We start from the raw sequence: 15,605 nt of genomic DNA on the forward strand, positions 1-15,605 counted from the left end.
TGGCCGGTGTAACCAATAGTATCGTTAGACCCAGAATCACCGCAAACCAATTTGAAATTAAGCCAGCATTGCTTAATATGTTGCAAAATAATGAACATTTTATGGGTTACCTAACGAAAATCCTAACACCCATTTGACAAATTTCCTTGAAATTTGTGACACTTTTAAAATACCAGATGTGACTGCCGAAGCAATCAAACTTCGCCTTTTTCCTTTCACTTTGAAGGATGGAGCCAAAGAGTGGTTAACTTCGATGCCAGGCGCAACGTTTGCAACTTGGGAACAATTAGCCCAAGCTTTTTTTATCAAAATATTTTCCTTTAGCAAAAACCGTAAGAGTCATAAAAGAGTTAACATCTTTTTCTCAAAATGATAATGAAACTCTTTATGAGATTTGGGAACGTTTTAAAGAACTTCAACGTTTATGCCCACACCACCAATTGCCCGCAGAACTTCTAATGCAAACAATTTATAATGGACTAAATCCTACAACTAGAGGTTCATTAGATGCTATGTCAGGAGGGCTATTTATGAAGAAGACATCAGCCCAAGCAAGAGAACTTTTAGAGGAAATGGCAATCAACAGCAGTATGTGGCCTGCGGAACATGGACATATACCGGTGGCAAAACCATCATCCTCAACCACATCATCGGTTAAAGGTATAGTGAACCTTGATCCAGTCGCGATGTTACAAGCCCAATTTTCTGCCTTATCGCACAAAATTGATAAGTTTATGGCACCGTGCGATACCAATGGTAATCCAATCCAAACGGATGTGGATTATGAAAATATGAGTGAGATCGAACAGGTAAATTTTGTCCAAGGGCAAAACCAAACTAATAATACTTATTCTAATACTTATAATTCTGGATGGAGGAATCATCCTAACTTTAACTGGAAAGATAACAATAATAATGCAAATGCTAATCAAAATCGTACCAATAATTATCAAAATCAGTCAAGAGATACGATTAGCACTTTATCTTCTAAAATCGACAAATTTATAGATGTTATCAGTGGAAAAATAAGTAATCACGACGATGGTTTTAAATGGATCGAAAATAAATTCGATCAGCTTATTAAAAACCACTCATCCAACATCCATAATTTGGAGGTCCAAATTGGTCAACTTGCTAAATCAATTCCATCCCGAAAAGAGGGAAGTCTTCCCAGCCATACGGAAGAAAATCTGAAAGAGCAGGTAAAGGCTATCACTCTTCGTTCAGGGAAAAATTATCTAGGTCCGGAAATGCCCGGAGATTCGACTTTACCAGGAACTGATTTACCAAAACCCAAAGAAGATGTATCAAACACAAAAAGTTCACCAATTGACTCAAGTACAAAAACTTTTGTACCCAAACCACCTTTTTCCGCACAAAGTCCGAAATAAGGACTATGACAAACAACTTTTAACATTTCTGGATAAACTTAAAATTTTGCACATTAATTTAACATTTATGGATGCATTTACGCAAATTCCTAACTATGGTAAGTTCTTAAAGGATTTAATTTCGAAGAAAATTAGTTGGGAAGGAATTTCATCTATTTCGCTTACTGAGGACTGTAGTTCAATAGTGTCGAGTACACTGCCCACTAAACTCAAAGATCCCGGATGTTTTACTATTCCGTGTAAGTTGGGAGATATTGAATTCTCAAGTTGTCTTTGTGATTTAGGAGCAAGTATAAACTTAATGTCGGTGTCTATTTTTAACAAGTTAGGTTTAAAAGAAGATATCAAACGTACCAATATGGTTTTGCAATTAGCGGATCAAACCACTAAGAGACCATATGGTATAATTGAGGATGTTTTAGTTAAAGTCGACAAATTTATTTTTCCTACCGATTTTGTTATATTAGATTTTGCATATGACGTTAATTGTCCACTAATTTTTGGTAGACCGTTTATGAACACGGGACGTGCTCTAGTTGATGCGTCGGAAGGGAAAGTAGTTTTAAGGATAGGAGAAGATAAGATCGAGTTTAATATGAACAAAGCGATGAAATATCCTATGGAGGAATTCGCTTGTATGAAACTTGACTTAGTTGAAGAATGTGTCAATGACGTTATTCAAAAAGAAGAAATAATAGAACCTATAGTGGGTGAAGAATTAGAAGATAAGGACCCAGAGCCTTTGATTCGAGAAGATGGACCAGTTCCGCCTTCGATTGTAATACCCCCTAAATTAGAACTTAAAGAATTACCCAGTCATTTGAGGTACACTTTCTTAGGCGAAGGCGATTCTCTACCTATAATTATCTCTAACAAATTAACAAATGATCAAGAAGAAAAATTGAAAGAGGTTGTTAGAAATAGGATAGGAAGTATGGGATGGCAAATTTCAGACTTAAAAGGAATTAATCCTAGTATCGTAATGCACAGAATTCACTTAGAAGAAGATAAGCCACCTAAAGCGGATAGGCAAAGACGCTTAAATCCGAACATGAAAGAAGTAGTAAAAAATGAGATTACTAAACTTTTAGACAATGGAATCATTTATCCGATCTCGGATAGTGAATGGGTTAGTCCAATCCATTGTGTACCTAAAAAGGTAGGCATAATTGTTGTAAGGAATGAAGAAGGTGAATTAATACCTACACGAACCACCACCGGTTGGAGGGTTTGTATAGACTATAGGAACCTAAACAAAGCAACTAGGAAAGATCATTTTCCTCTGCCTTTCATTGATCAAATGATCGAAATGATAGTCGGTCATGCATTTTATTGTTTCCTAGACGGTTATTCTGGATTCTTTCAAATTTACATTTACCCGGATAACCAAGACAAAACAACCTTCACATGTCCTTATGGAACATTTGCATATAGGACAATGCCCTTTGGTCTATGTAATGCACCAGCAACATTTCAACGTTGTATGACAGCAATATTTAATGATTTCATTGAAGATATCATGGAAGTTTTTATGGATGATTTTTCAGTTTATGGAGATTCTTTCGATGCATGTTTACAGAACTTAGATAAAGTATTGTCTAGATATGAAGAAACGAATTTAGTATTAAATTGGGAAAAATGTCATTTCATGGTAGACAAAGGAATTGTTTTAGGTCATAAGATATCTGAAAAAGGTTTAGAAGTGGATCGAGCAAAGACTTCAGTTATAGAAAAATTACCCCCACCAACTACTGTTAAGGGAGTAAGGTCATTTTTAGGTCATGCAGGTTTTTACAGGAGATTTATAAAAAAACTTCTCTGTGATTTCCAAACCACTTACTAATTTGTTTATGAAAGATTCAACTTTTGATTTTAATGAGGATTGTTTACAAGCTTTCAATACATTGAAAACAGCTTTAGTCAGTACACCTATAATATCGAAACCCGATTGGAATTTACCTTTTCAAATTATGTGCGATGCAAGTGACTTAGCTGTAGGGTGTGTATTAGGTCAAAGGAAGGATAAGAAACTTCATGTTATATATAATGCGAGTCACACATTGTCCGGTGCACAGTTAAATTACACCACAAATGAAAAAGAAATGCTAGCGGTAGTGTTTGCATGTGATAAGTTTAGGTCATACCTGCTAGGATCTAAAGTCATCATTTATACCGATCATGTAGCTTTAAGATATTTATTTGTTAAGAAAGATGCAAAACTGCGTCTTATTAGATGGGTCCTGTTATTACAAGAATTTGACATAGAGATTAAAGATAAAAAGGGAATTGAAAACCTTATCGCCGATCATCTATCAAGACTTGAAGACGAAAACGGTCCCATTGGTGAAATATTAGGCATTCGAGATGATTTCCCCGATGAGTATCTCATGCAAGTAAAAAGTGCCATAGCACCATGGTATGCGGATATTGCCAATTACTTAGCTGCTCATGTTGTACCAGATGGATTAAATTCTCAGCAAAAGAAGAAATTGTTTTCAAAAGTTAAGAGATATTTTTGGGAAGATCCATACTTGTTCAAAACATGCGGCGATGGAATGCTTAGGAGATGTGTTAATGAGTTTGAATATGACTCTATAATGTTAGAATGTCATGCAAGCGCTTATGGAGGTCATAACGACGTAAGCAAAACAATAGCTAGAATATTAGAATGTGGATTCTTTTGGCCTACCTTGTTTAAAGATGTCCGTTCATTTATTATCCGTTGTGATAAATGTCAAAGAACCGGGAATTTAGGAAGGAAAGATGAGATGCCTCTCACAAACATGTTGGAAGTTGAAATCTTCGACGTGTGGGGAATCGATTTCATGGGTCCTTCTTCTTTTGGCAAAAATTATATATTAGTAGCCGTAGACTATGTTTCAAAGTGGGTTGAAGCAATTGCAACCCCGACAAATGATTCTAAGGTAGTTGTTAAGTTTTTAAATGAAATATTTTGCCGATTTGGAGTCCCTAGAGTTATGGTAAGCGATGGAGGTACTCATTTCATAAATAGAAGCTTTGAGTCGCTTATGAGAAAATACGGAGTACACCACCGTGTATCTACGCCATACTGATAGGGGTATTTTACCCATATCTTTTAGCATGATTTACGGGTTGATTTTGGATAAAATAAATAAGTTTAATTACAAAAATAAAGTGTTTTGATAAAATAAAGAAATAAAAATAAATCTCGTACTTTCAGTTAATTTTCCGTGCTTTTGATTAGTTTAGGAAATAAAAACGTCAAGCTAACTCAGCTCGCAAGATTTGTATTTCAGGTACGAGCAAGGAGCAAAAATCTACTCAAATACGCAGGGCGTATCATCCTTTACGCGGGGCGTGAAACATGTTGTCAGCAATAATTGCCTTATCAGCAAGCGCCATGTGGAATTGACTCAGCATACGCGGGGCGTATACCACCCTACGCAGGGCGTGCTTGAGACAACAAGACACAGAATTGGTCCACATGCAGGAGATTTCTGACGGAATGGGCACTTACGCGGGGCGTAGACCACCTCACGCGGGGCATATCATGGGATTTCTGCACCAAATAATGTTGCTCCATACTTGTATTTGTGAAGTTACAACATTGCCCTTGCTTGATGTCTATAAATAGGAAGCTCTTGAACTTCTTTTGACACCAAGAACCAATTTACGCACTAGAGAGCAAACTATACTTGTTTTGATTATTGTTGTAGTATAGATTCAGTTTTTGTAGCTAAACTCTCCACCTCGAGAGCTTGTTCGGTTGTTCCGGCATTCCATCGAAGTTCCGCTCCACCATTCGTCACCAAGCTCGAGAGTTCCACCTCCACGACCTAGGAGACGGCTTTGAGTCCGGTTAGCTAGTTTCAAGCGCTGATTCTCCCCTTTTTACGTGCTAATTAGCTTGTACTCTTCCTATGTACTAGGCTTGGTTGTATTCCGTTTATATACATTCCATATTTATAATTTCATGATTTATAATCTCTATTTCCCTTTACGTGTTAGTGTTTGCTACTTGTTTTGATATTTGTAATTGATTATTATGTAGGAGAACGTGATTTCCGATGCCATTCAGGCTATCCTTAGGGAGTTATATAGGTGTTGCCTTACCGGAAGTGACAAACCGGAAACCGTAGGAATTGACAAGCCACGGAACTTACGGGCCCTAGTTTCTAATTCCCCCGCATTAGACACGCCTTGACTAGGAATCACGTAGTCTAAGTGCTTCACGGGTCGGTCCTACTACACTTAGTTGTCTTTACAAGAGTAAATTATTATCCGTATACATTTAGAGTCGTTATTTATCGTGGTTATAACTTATCGTTATTCATCCTACTTCATAGGGTTTTAGCTACACAAATCTGAGTCGCCAATAGTTAGGGATAGTGTGTAGTTATGTCTTACTTTACCCCAAAGTAATCATCGCTTAAATAACATACGAAACCGAGTCGTCTAATACTTGTAATTATAAATCCCGTGGATTCGATACCCGGTCTTAACCGGATTATTACTTGATACGACGGGGTACACTTGCCCCTAAGTAGTCGTAGCGTCTAGTAGAGTTAAGAGCAATTTATAAAGATCACATCCATAGATATAGAGTCCGCACTCATAATATATATATTTCGTCATAGAAACTCTACCACTAGGCGTCGCGCTATCAAGTTTTTGGCGCTGTTGCCGGGGATTTATAATCTCCTACAATATTAGAAAAAAACGTTTCATTGTTAGTTTAAACATTCTTTTTGTATAAATTGTTTATATGTACTTTTACTAACATTATTCTTTCTTGTTGATAACTCTTTTATACTTGTTTTACTTTATGCACACCCGATCTAAGAGTGATTCTCTCGTACCTATTGATCTCGAAATTGAACGTACTCTTTGTAGGTTACGTAGAGAAAGAATGGCAAACCCCAACGCCGAGGTCAACCAACCCGACGGAAACAAAAGGCCGCACGTGAACAACATTCGCGGGGGCAATGATACGCGTTCGATGATGGAGATCCTTGCTCCGCATCGCCCCCAAAATCGTAATGGCATTGTCGCTCCCACGATCCCGGCCAACACATACGAGATCAAGACCGACATGATCCAACTGATACAACAATGTGGTCAATTCGGAGGGGAACTCCATGAGAACCCCAACGAACATTTGGATAAATTTCTTATGTGTGACGATACCTCTCGGCAAAATGGTGTTCTCGTTGAGGCTGTAAGACTAAAATTGTTTCCTTTTTCATTGACAGGACAGGCGTTGGAATGGCTACACTCATTGGAGGCGGGATCCATCACGTCATGGGAGGAGCTCGAAAAGGAGTTCCTTTCCTACTATTTTCCGCCATCCAAAACAGTCAAGTTACGGACCGATATCACGTCCTTCAGGCAGTTGGAATGCGAGGCCCTTCATACAGCTTGGGCTAGGTTCCGGACGTTGCTCCGAAACTGCCCCCACCATGACATCCCGAAGCACGACTTGGTAAGCACTTTTTACCACGGGTTAACCCCCACTAACCGTGCGACTGTTGATTCCGTTGCAGGTGGGGATCTATTTCGGAAATCAGCTAGTGAGGCCTACGAGCTCATTCATGAGCTCGCGAGGAAAAGCGTACAATGGCAAGAGGATCGGCTTGCCGGCTCGTCGCGACACCAAATGTTTGCTGTGGAGAAAGAGGCTCCGAAAAGCTCCATAGCAGAAATGCATAAGAAACTTGACTCATTAATTGCCCAGCTAAGCCTCAACAAAAGTGCACAGGTCCTGATGTGCAATCATTGTGGTGGAGACCACGACGGACTCAACTGCCAAGCCGGTAGCCCTTTCGCTGGCGACATCGAGAGTGTAAGTTATGTAGGAGGAAATCCAAGGTATAATCCTAATCCGAACTCCTATCACCACCACAGTAATAATAACAACGGTTGGCGGCCTCGGTACCAACACCCGAACTTGTCATATGGTAATAATAATAATGTGTTGAGACCCCCATCCGGCTTTGAGCAAGAATTTTGGGAAAACGGGCTCGGGCAATCACAAGCCACACCCGGTAATCGAAACGCTCCACCTTCCAACAATGTACACGACCAATCGGTCATGTCTTTGTTGAAGGACATATTAACCCGTCTTTCCGATAGCGAAGTGTTTTACAGGGATCTTAGCCGCCAGGTGGCCCACCTAAACCGTCAACAACAAGAAAGGCCACTAGGAACCCTCCCGGCGAACACTGAACAAAACCCGCGGGGTAAGAATCGAGAATCCGGACAGGTGATAACGCTCCTCAACAATAGGAGTTCGGACCCGTCAAGTTCTAACCCGGACATCTTGCCCTAAGCCGCGGCATGAGAAAGTCGAGCTACTTCGACTATAAACGTAGCATTGGTTTGAATTACTCGAACCTTTTTGTTTATATGTATTATAAATTTTTGTTCTTTTCTCTTCTCTTTAATTCTTCCTTTTTGAGTTATTGTTTCACATTTTATTTTCGCTTGTGTTTTAATTTTTACTTTCATTTTTATTTTTAGCTTAGTTTCTATTATTTTTTATAAAACCAAAAGAAAAACAAATCCCACAATAATCCAAAAAAAAAATTTTAAGGTACGCGGGACGTTAACCCCATACGCCCCGCGTATCTTAAAAATAATCCTAATAAATGCCACGTAGAGGACACGCGGGGCGTACCCTAGGGTACGCCGCGCGTATCCTCGGGGAGTTGTGAATCACAACTCCCCATGGCAGCTTTTTCTTCATAACCTCCCATCATTTCTCTTCCCCAAAAATCTTTCCCACTTCTCCACTCCACCTCTTCTTCCATCCAATCAACTTCCATCCTTTCAAATTCAAATCCTCAACCTCCCTCCACAATAAATTTACATTAACTACCCTCTTAATTTCAAAATTAAAACACCCAAAAACATTAATTAAACATAAAAACCATAAAAAACATTAACACCTCATTAATAACATCATAAATCAAAACTCCAAAGAAATTCAAAATACCTCTAAAAAACCGAAAAAAAGATTTTTCACATTCCGTTTTACTCGCGGCGTATTCCCTTGTACGCCCCGCGTCCCTGCCTTTTTCTACCATAAAAAATGGCAAGAGGTGCACTACGCATGGCGTACCCCCATGTACGCCCCGCGTATCGCGCCCCTATTGTGTAATTAGCGCTCAAAAGGTGGGATACGCGTGGTGTGGCCGCTTCACGCCGCGCGTATCCCTCATGGGGATCCGAGTTTTGCTTGGATCCCCACTTCCCTCCTATATATACACCCTTCCTTTCCTCCTTTTTCTTCCTCACTCATTGCCCCAACTCTTCACAACACTCATCTTCTACTCTTTCTATCTCACATTCCACCATGGTTCGGAGAAAGAACACCGCCGATATGCGTCCCCCACGAGCCACTCATGCCCGTACCGGCCGCACCCAAAACCAATCACAACCACCACCCGAGCGGGAAAGCACACCCCCCCTCACCCGCCTATACCGGGCTCCTTTTCACCTTCTCACCGAGGAGGAGGCCACCCGGTACGAAGCCCTTTGTGCCGCCACCGTCATGGAGCTACCCTATATCCAACGTAGCATGCTCGATCAACACGATCTAGGCACGCCTTTCGAAGATCATCTCCGTGCCCTCGGGTGGTATGACATCTACAGTAAAGAATACCACGTATACCCCTCCTTGGTTATTGAGTTCTACACCACCCTCACCTCCAACAACATCCCCGGAGCCGCCCTCTTCAACTTCCGCCTCCACAACCGCCCCTTCTCCATTGACACTCAATGGCTCCAACACCATTTCACTTACCAAACGGAGGGGGGCACATCCCATTGGCCCGACAGTGTTACCGCTCATGAGTTTTGGACCTCCATCACCGGGTCTGAGGACTATGATATCTCCAACCTCCGCCCATCTCTCATCCGTAACCCTATCCTCCAACTTCTCCACCGCTTCATCTCATTTTACTTCTCGGGGAAGTCCGAGTCCTCTAAGGTCAACAAGCACGAACTATTGGCCCTCTACTGCTGTGCCAATGGGCGCACCTATGACCTTGCCTATCACGTGGCTGCTCACCTCCACGCCACACCCATCCGGAAATGGGCCAAGCTCGGGTTCGGCCACCTTGTCACCATCTTCGCCCTCTCCACTCTCGGCTCCGACGCCATTGAGCGCCTCCCGCGCCTTGTGCCTCGGCCGTTGGACAAAAACGCCTTTAAATCCTTAAAACGTCCAACTTCTGGCCCGGGCCAGACTTCGGGGGCGGCTCCCTCCAATGCGGAAGGGGACTCAGATTCAAGCATGGGTCTCAATTTCAGTCCTCCACCCCTCCACGACTTCAACGCTCTTTATGCTCAGTTGGATATCTTGGAGGATAACCAACGCCAAGACCGGGTTCATTATGACTCCCAATTCGCCACCCTCAACACCCGCTTCGACTCCATCGAAGCACAACAACGGGAGGATCAGGTTCATCTCGATGCTCGCTTCGATGCCCTCACTAACTCCTTCGCCTCCTACTTTAACATCCATGGCAATCCGCCTCCACCACAACCATAGTTTCCATTTTCTTTTTATGTTTTCTTTATGTATTTCCTTTTGATGTTGTTTTTGTTATTTCTTGTGTTATTTTTCATGTTTTTAGTGTACGATGTTTTCACTTTAATATATATCATTAAATTCCGGTTGTGTTTTGTGCTTTCATTGTGTTTGTTTTTGTTGTTTAAAATAACACCACGCAGGGCGTACCCCATGGTACGCCCCACGTACCCTGCATTCTCCTATTTAAAAACGTTCAAAAACTCAAACACGCGGGGCGTCCTGTTCCTGCGCCCCTCGTATTTGGGTCTCTGACTCAAAAAGAGATGCAAACGCCACCCTACGTGGGGCGCCCCCTGGGCACGCCTCGCGTAGGGCCCCTGACCACTAAGGGTCTTCTTTTCCTTCCTTACCTTTATTTTTGTTTTTGTTTTAACTTCTTTTTGCGACGCCCTTGGAACAGGCGTCATTTTAAATAACGCGGAGGGTCGTGCAACCCCGCACCTTCAGTTTGTTTTGCACTAACAAAAACACAAAAAAAAATAAAAATCAAATAAACAACAAAATAATTAAACTAATTTATTGATCCCTAAAATTTTTCCCGACACACTAACCTCCCTCGGAAATTATTTAAATGTTCCGTTGTTTGTCCGTAAATGTAAATACCGTCAGAATACAAAGGATCGGTTTTAGTAAGAAATTTTAGTCTTAATTTTGAAGTTAGGGAATTTGTGCAAAGCTTAAGTTAGTACTAAACTAAGGCATTGAGTCTTAACCCTAATGTTATCTCCATAATGAATTTTGAAAAGGCAATAAAAACGGGATAGTTGAGAATTTAGCGAAGACTTGATAGTACACAATTTAAACCCGAATCTTTGTGAGATATTTTTGAGCCTAAAGGAGTTCGTACGAGAACTCCAATTCTTTTACAATTTTTCGAGAGCTTTGACTTCACTCGACTCATAGAATTTGCATCCAATACCGGGTTAAGTACACTTATTTTTGGTAAAAAGGTAATAGATGATAAACCGAACCCACTTAGGCTAATTTTTCTTAATTTATTTTTCTCGTTTTCATTGAACATTAGGAAACCCCTTCGAGCCTATTAACCAACCTTTTTGTTAACACCCTTTTAAACATTTAACCCTTTTTCCTCTTGTTCAAATACCGACATAATCAAGTTGCACCCGAATTACCCGAAATAAGTCACGGTCTTAGCAAATGAGCACCATAAGTTTTCAAAATATTGTTTTTGTGCCTCTATCAAAACAAAGGATACGATAAAAATAAAAAGGCATTCTCAAGCTCCACCCGAGCAATTTTGAAGTATATTTTGTAAAATTCGCCAAGGCCGAAATAAGCAAAAACACGGTGCAATCATAAAACGGTATTTTTGAGCTCGAGTTTCTTTAAACTAACCACTAAAGAAGCCACCCACATTACAACCCCCCTCCGGGTTCATTTTTAATGTTGCCTAACCATATTTTAGGAGGAAAAACCCGGATGAAAATGCAAATTCAACATGATCTCGAGTAAGTGCAAAGAAGAGTGCTAAAACACCGACCCACCTAAAATTGAGCGTACTATTAGGTTCTCAAAAGATAATCAACCCTCGTTAATATTGCCTATTAATCTTGATCATGGAGGTTTCAAACAAGTTTCGTACTCAATTGTTTGCGTAGATACTTACCGAAACCTTTGCATAAAACCATAACTTTGAAATCACGCACTTGGCAAAACCAACCTTCGGTTTGTTTCTTAATTTTCTCAATCCCTTGTCTTTCGATTTCTTTTGCTTGAGGACAAGTAAAACTTTGAAGTCCGAGGAGGTTTGATAGGGGTATTTTACCCCTATCTTTTAGCGTGATTTACGGGTTGATTTTGGATAAAATAAATAAGTTTAATTACAAAAATAAAGTGTTTTGATAAAATAAAGAAATAAAAATAAATCTCGTACTTTCAGTTAATTTTCCGTGCTTTTGATTAGTTTAGGAAATAAAAACGTCAAGCTAACTCGGCTCGCAAGATTTGTATTTCAGGTACGAGCAAGGAGAAAAAATCTACTCAAATACGCGGGGCGTATCATCCTTTACGCGGGGCGTGAAACATGTTGTCAGCAATAATTGCCTTATTCGCAGGCGCCATGTGGAATTGACTCAGCATACGCGGGGCGTATGCCACCCTACGCAGGGCGTGCTTGAGACAACAAGACATGGAATTGGTCCACATGCAGGAGATTTCTGACGGAATGGGCACTTACGCGGGGCGTAGACCACCTCACGCGGGGCGTATCATGGGATTTCTGCACCAAATAATGTTGCTCCATACTTGTACTTTGTGAAGTTACAACATTGCCCTTGCTTGATGTCTATAAATAGGAAGCTCTTGAACTTCATTTGACACCAAGAACCAATTTACACACTAGAGAGCAAACTATACTTGTTTTGATTATTGTTGTAGCATAGATTCAGTTTTTGTAGCTAAACTCTCCACCTCGAGAGCTTGTTCGGTTGTTTCGGCATTCCATCGAAGTTCCGCTCCACCATTCGTCACCAAGCTCGAGAGTTCCACCTCCACGACCTAGGAGACGGCTTTGAGTCCGGTTAGCTAGTTTCAAGGGCGGATTCTCCCCTTTTTACGTGCTAATTAGCTTGTACTCTTCCTATGTACTAGGCTTGGTTGTATTCCGTTTATATACATTCCATATTTATAATTTCATGATTTATAATCTCTATTTCCCTTTACGTGTTAGTGTTTGCTACTTGTTTTGATATTTGTAATTGATTATTGTGTAGGAGAACGCGATTTCCGATGCCATTCGGGCCATCCTTAGGGAGTTATATAGGTGTTGCCTTACCGGAAGTGACAAACCGGAAACCGTAGGAATTGACAAGCCACGGAACTTACGGGCCCTAGTTTCTAATTCCCCCGCATTAGACACGCCTTGACTAGGAATCATGTAGTCTAAGTGCTTCACGGGTCGGTCCTACTACACTTAGTCGTCTTTACAAGAGTAAATTATTATCCGTATACATTTAGAGTCGTTATTTATCGTGGTTATAACTTATCGTTATTCATCCTACTTCATAGGGTTTTAGCTACACAAATCTGAGTCGCCAATAGTTAGGGATAGTGTGTAGTTGTGTCTTACTTTACCCCAAAGTAATCATCGCTTAAATAACATACGAAACCGAGTCGTCTAATACTTGTAATTATAAATCCCGTGGATTCGATACCCGGTCTTAACCGGATTATTACTTGATACGACGGGGTACACTTTGTTGAAACACCTTTCCACATAATTTTGATTTGACAAAATTGTTTAAGTATAATTGAAATACATATTCTAAACACACTAAGTTTAAATGCTTTGATTTATTCTACTAATGTGTTTGTTCAATGTTGAGTTAAAATTGTTTATAAGACACAAGAATTAAATGGCCCAAGCCCAATACGGAAGTCAAGGCCCAAGTCAAACAACTCAGTACAACTCGGCCCGCATTTGTCAAGACGTTGCCGTTTTGAACAAAACGCAACTCAGCAAAAGAAGGATCTAGAAGACCTTCGGGAACAACTTCAAGATGAAGCTGCTGAGTAGTCTCGACAAAGCGTACAAGACAGCAGCTGGCAAATGAAAACTTCCAGACAAAGTATTTCTACTTTGGGTAAAGTTCAGACGACACAGTATGCTATCCAGTTGACTTTACCATAAAAGGAGAGACAGTCTGCTGAGCTGACCGAGGACAGAAGATAGACAAATCTGATTGGCCGAGAGCTCTGAGCAAGTCAGGATGACAACGACAGGAAGCCGTTTCCCTCCAACGGTTATTTCGAAATTTGAAATGACCGATGCCCAGACGTCTCTATAAATAGTGCCATCAGAAGCTTCACACATACAGAACTTGATCAACCCATTACGCTGACCAAATTTCTACACAAGTTCTGCAAGCAAAGAAGCAAAGCAAATCTTACACTACAATTCTTATATCTGTGTAAAAGTCTAGAGTGATTGTTTCAATCGTCTAAAGTGTCTTAGCAAATCTTTGTATAGGACAAAACACTTATCATTTCTAGAGATAGAAAGGAGAGGCTAAGTACTCGATTTTAGTACTCAGCAAGAGATTAGATTGAGTAGAGGTATAGAGGAAGGTACTCTTGTCATACTCAGTTGCTAAGATTGTAAAAGGTTTGAGGCTCTACCTTTAAAGAGCTCAGTAGAGGATTCGAAATCTCGGAACGTGTTCCGGGGACAGGACGTAGGCTTAGAAGAAGCCGAACCTGGATAAATCTGCTGAATGAAGTATTTCTTACCTTTAACTCCTTATATATATTGCTTGCTTAAAATAACCAAAAACTGACCAAGTAAAGAGGTCAAGTTGAGTTGTGCGCGTTAAACGCCTGAGCTCAGGAATAGACTCTAAGTGTTATCTCCTGACTCAAGCTAAGAAACTGACCTAGTCACCAGTTGACTAAGCCAGTATCTTGTTGTTTACTCAGCGCCGCTGTTAAAAACCTTTTTCTTTAGAAAAAGAAGTCTGCCCTAATTATCAAAAAGTTCAAATAGTTCCTAACCCCCCCTTGGAACTATACTTGCAACCTTACAAGGGACCAACAAGTGGTATCAGAGCTTAAAAGCTCACTGTAAAAGGTCTAACAACCTTGAGCTGATCCCTACCATGGGCGAAAACAGCACTCGGTTTCTCCCTGAAAAGCAAACAACTCAAATACTGCCTGAGGGGCTGTCCATTACTAGGCCTCCCCCATTCTTCGGGTCAAACTATACCTTCTGGAAGAATAGGATGAAAAACTTCATTCAGGCTACAAACATGAGTGCCTGGCTATCTATAGTCCAAGGCCCATTTGTACCTATCGAGGTTGTGGCTGGCCAAACAGTTGTAAAAGCTGAGGCCAAATGGACAGAGGATGATCTTAAGAAGCTTCAAAATCACGCTTCGGCTATCAATATGCTTCACTGTGCGCTCGATGCTGCAGAATATAATAAAATCTCAGGTTGTGAGTCGGCACAAGAGATCTGGAAAAAGCTGGAAGTCACCTACGAGGGAACCAATAAAGTAAAGGAGTCCAAGGTGAATCAGCAGATGAGACTGTACGAGCTGTTCGAGATGAACAATGATGAGGGCATTTCAGACATGAATGCAAGGTTTACCAACATCATTAATGAGCTCAAGAGACTTGGGAAAATCTTCACTGAGGAAGAACAAGTCAAAAAGATACTCAGGAGTCTTCCTAAAGATTGGCAAGCAAAGAAGACAGTAGTTGAGGAAGCTCAGGATTTAACCACCTACAAATATGACGAACTCATCGGTTCATTGCTGACCCATGAGATATCCATGAAAAACTTTGAGGTGAAGGAAAAATCTGAACACAAGAAGCATAAATCCCTTGTCATGAAAGCTGACTGCACTGACGGGAGTTCAACTGATGATGAGGAGATGGCCATGTTCACAAGGAAGATGAAAAGGCTATTCAGGAAGAGTGACAAATACTCTAAAAAGCCTTACAGAAAGTTTGATAAGTATAAGGCTGACTCAAGTGACAGCAAATACAAAAAGGACAGCTCAAAGCCCATTACATGCTTTGAGTGCCATCAAACTGGCCATATTAAGTCAAACTGCCCCACTCTGAGGAAAGACAAGAAGAATGGGAAGAAGGCAATGGTGGCTACTTGGAGCGACAGT

At 40.8% G+C, this 15,605-nt stretch overlaps 1 non-coding gene across 1 annotated transcript; it reads right to left on the reverse strand.

Annotated features, from left to right (window-relative positions):
- Positions 1-335: 335 nt before the first annotated feature.
- LOC136234405 (small nucleolar RNA R71) lies at positions 336-442 on the reverse strand. Its single transcript, XR_010691289.1, has one exon. It is a non-coding gene; the product is annotated as a small nucleolar RNA R71 (small nucleolar RNA).
- Positions 443-15,605: the final 15,163 nt, after the last annotated feature.

The sequence above is a fragment of the Euphorbia lathyris genome, chromosome 6 (genome assembly GCF_963576675.1).
Source record: "Euphorbia lathyris chromosome 6, ddEupLath1.1, whole genome shotgun sequence".
NCBI classification, from domain to species: Eukaryota; Viridiplantae; Streptophyta; class Magnoliopsida; order Malpighiales; family Euphorbiaceae; genus Euphorbia; species Euphorbia lathyris.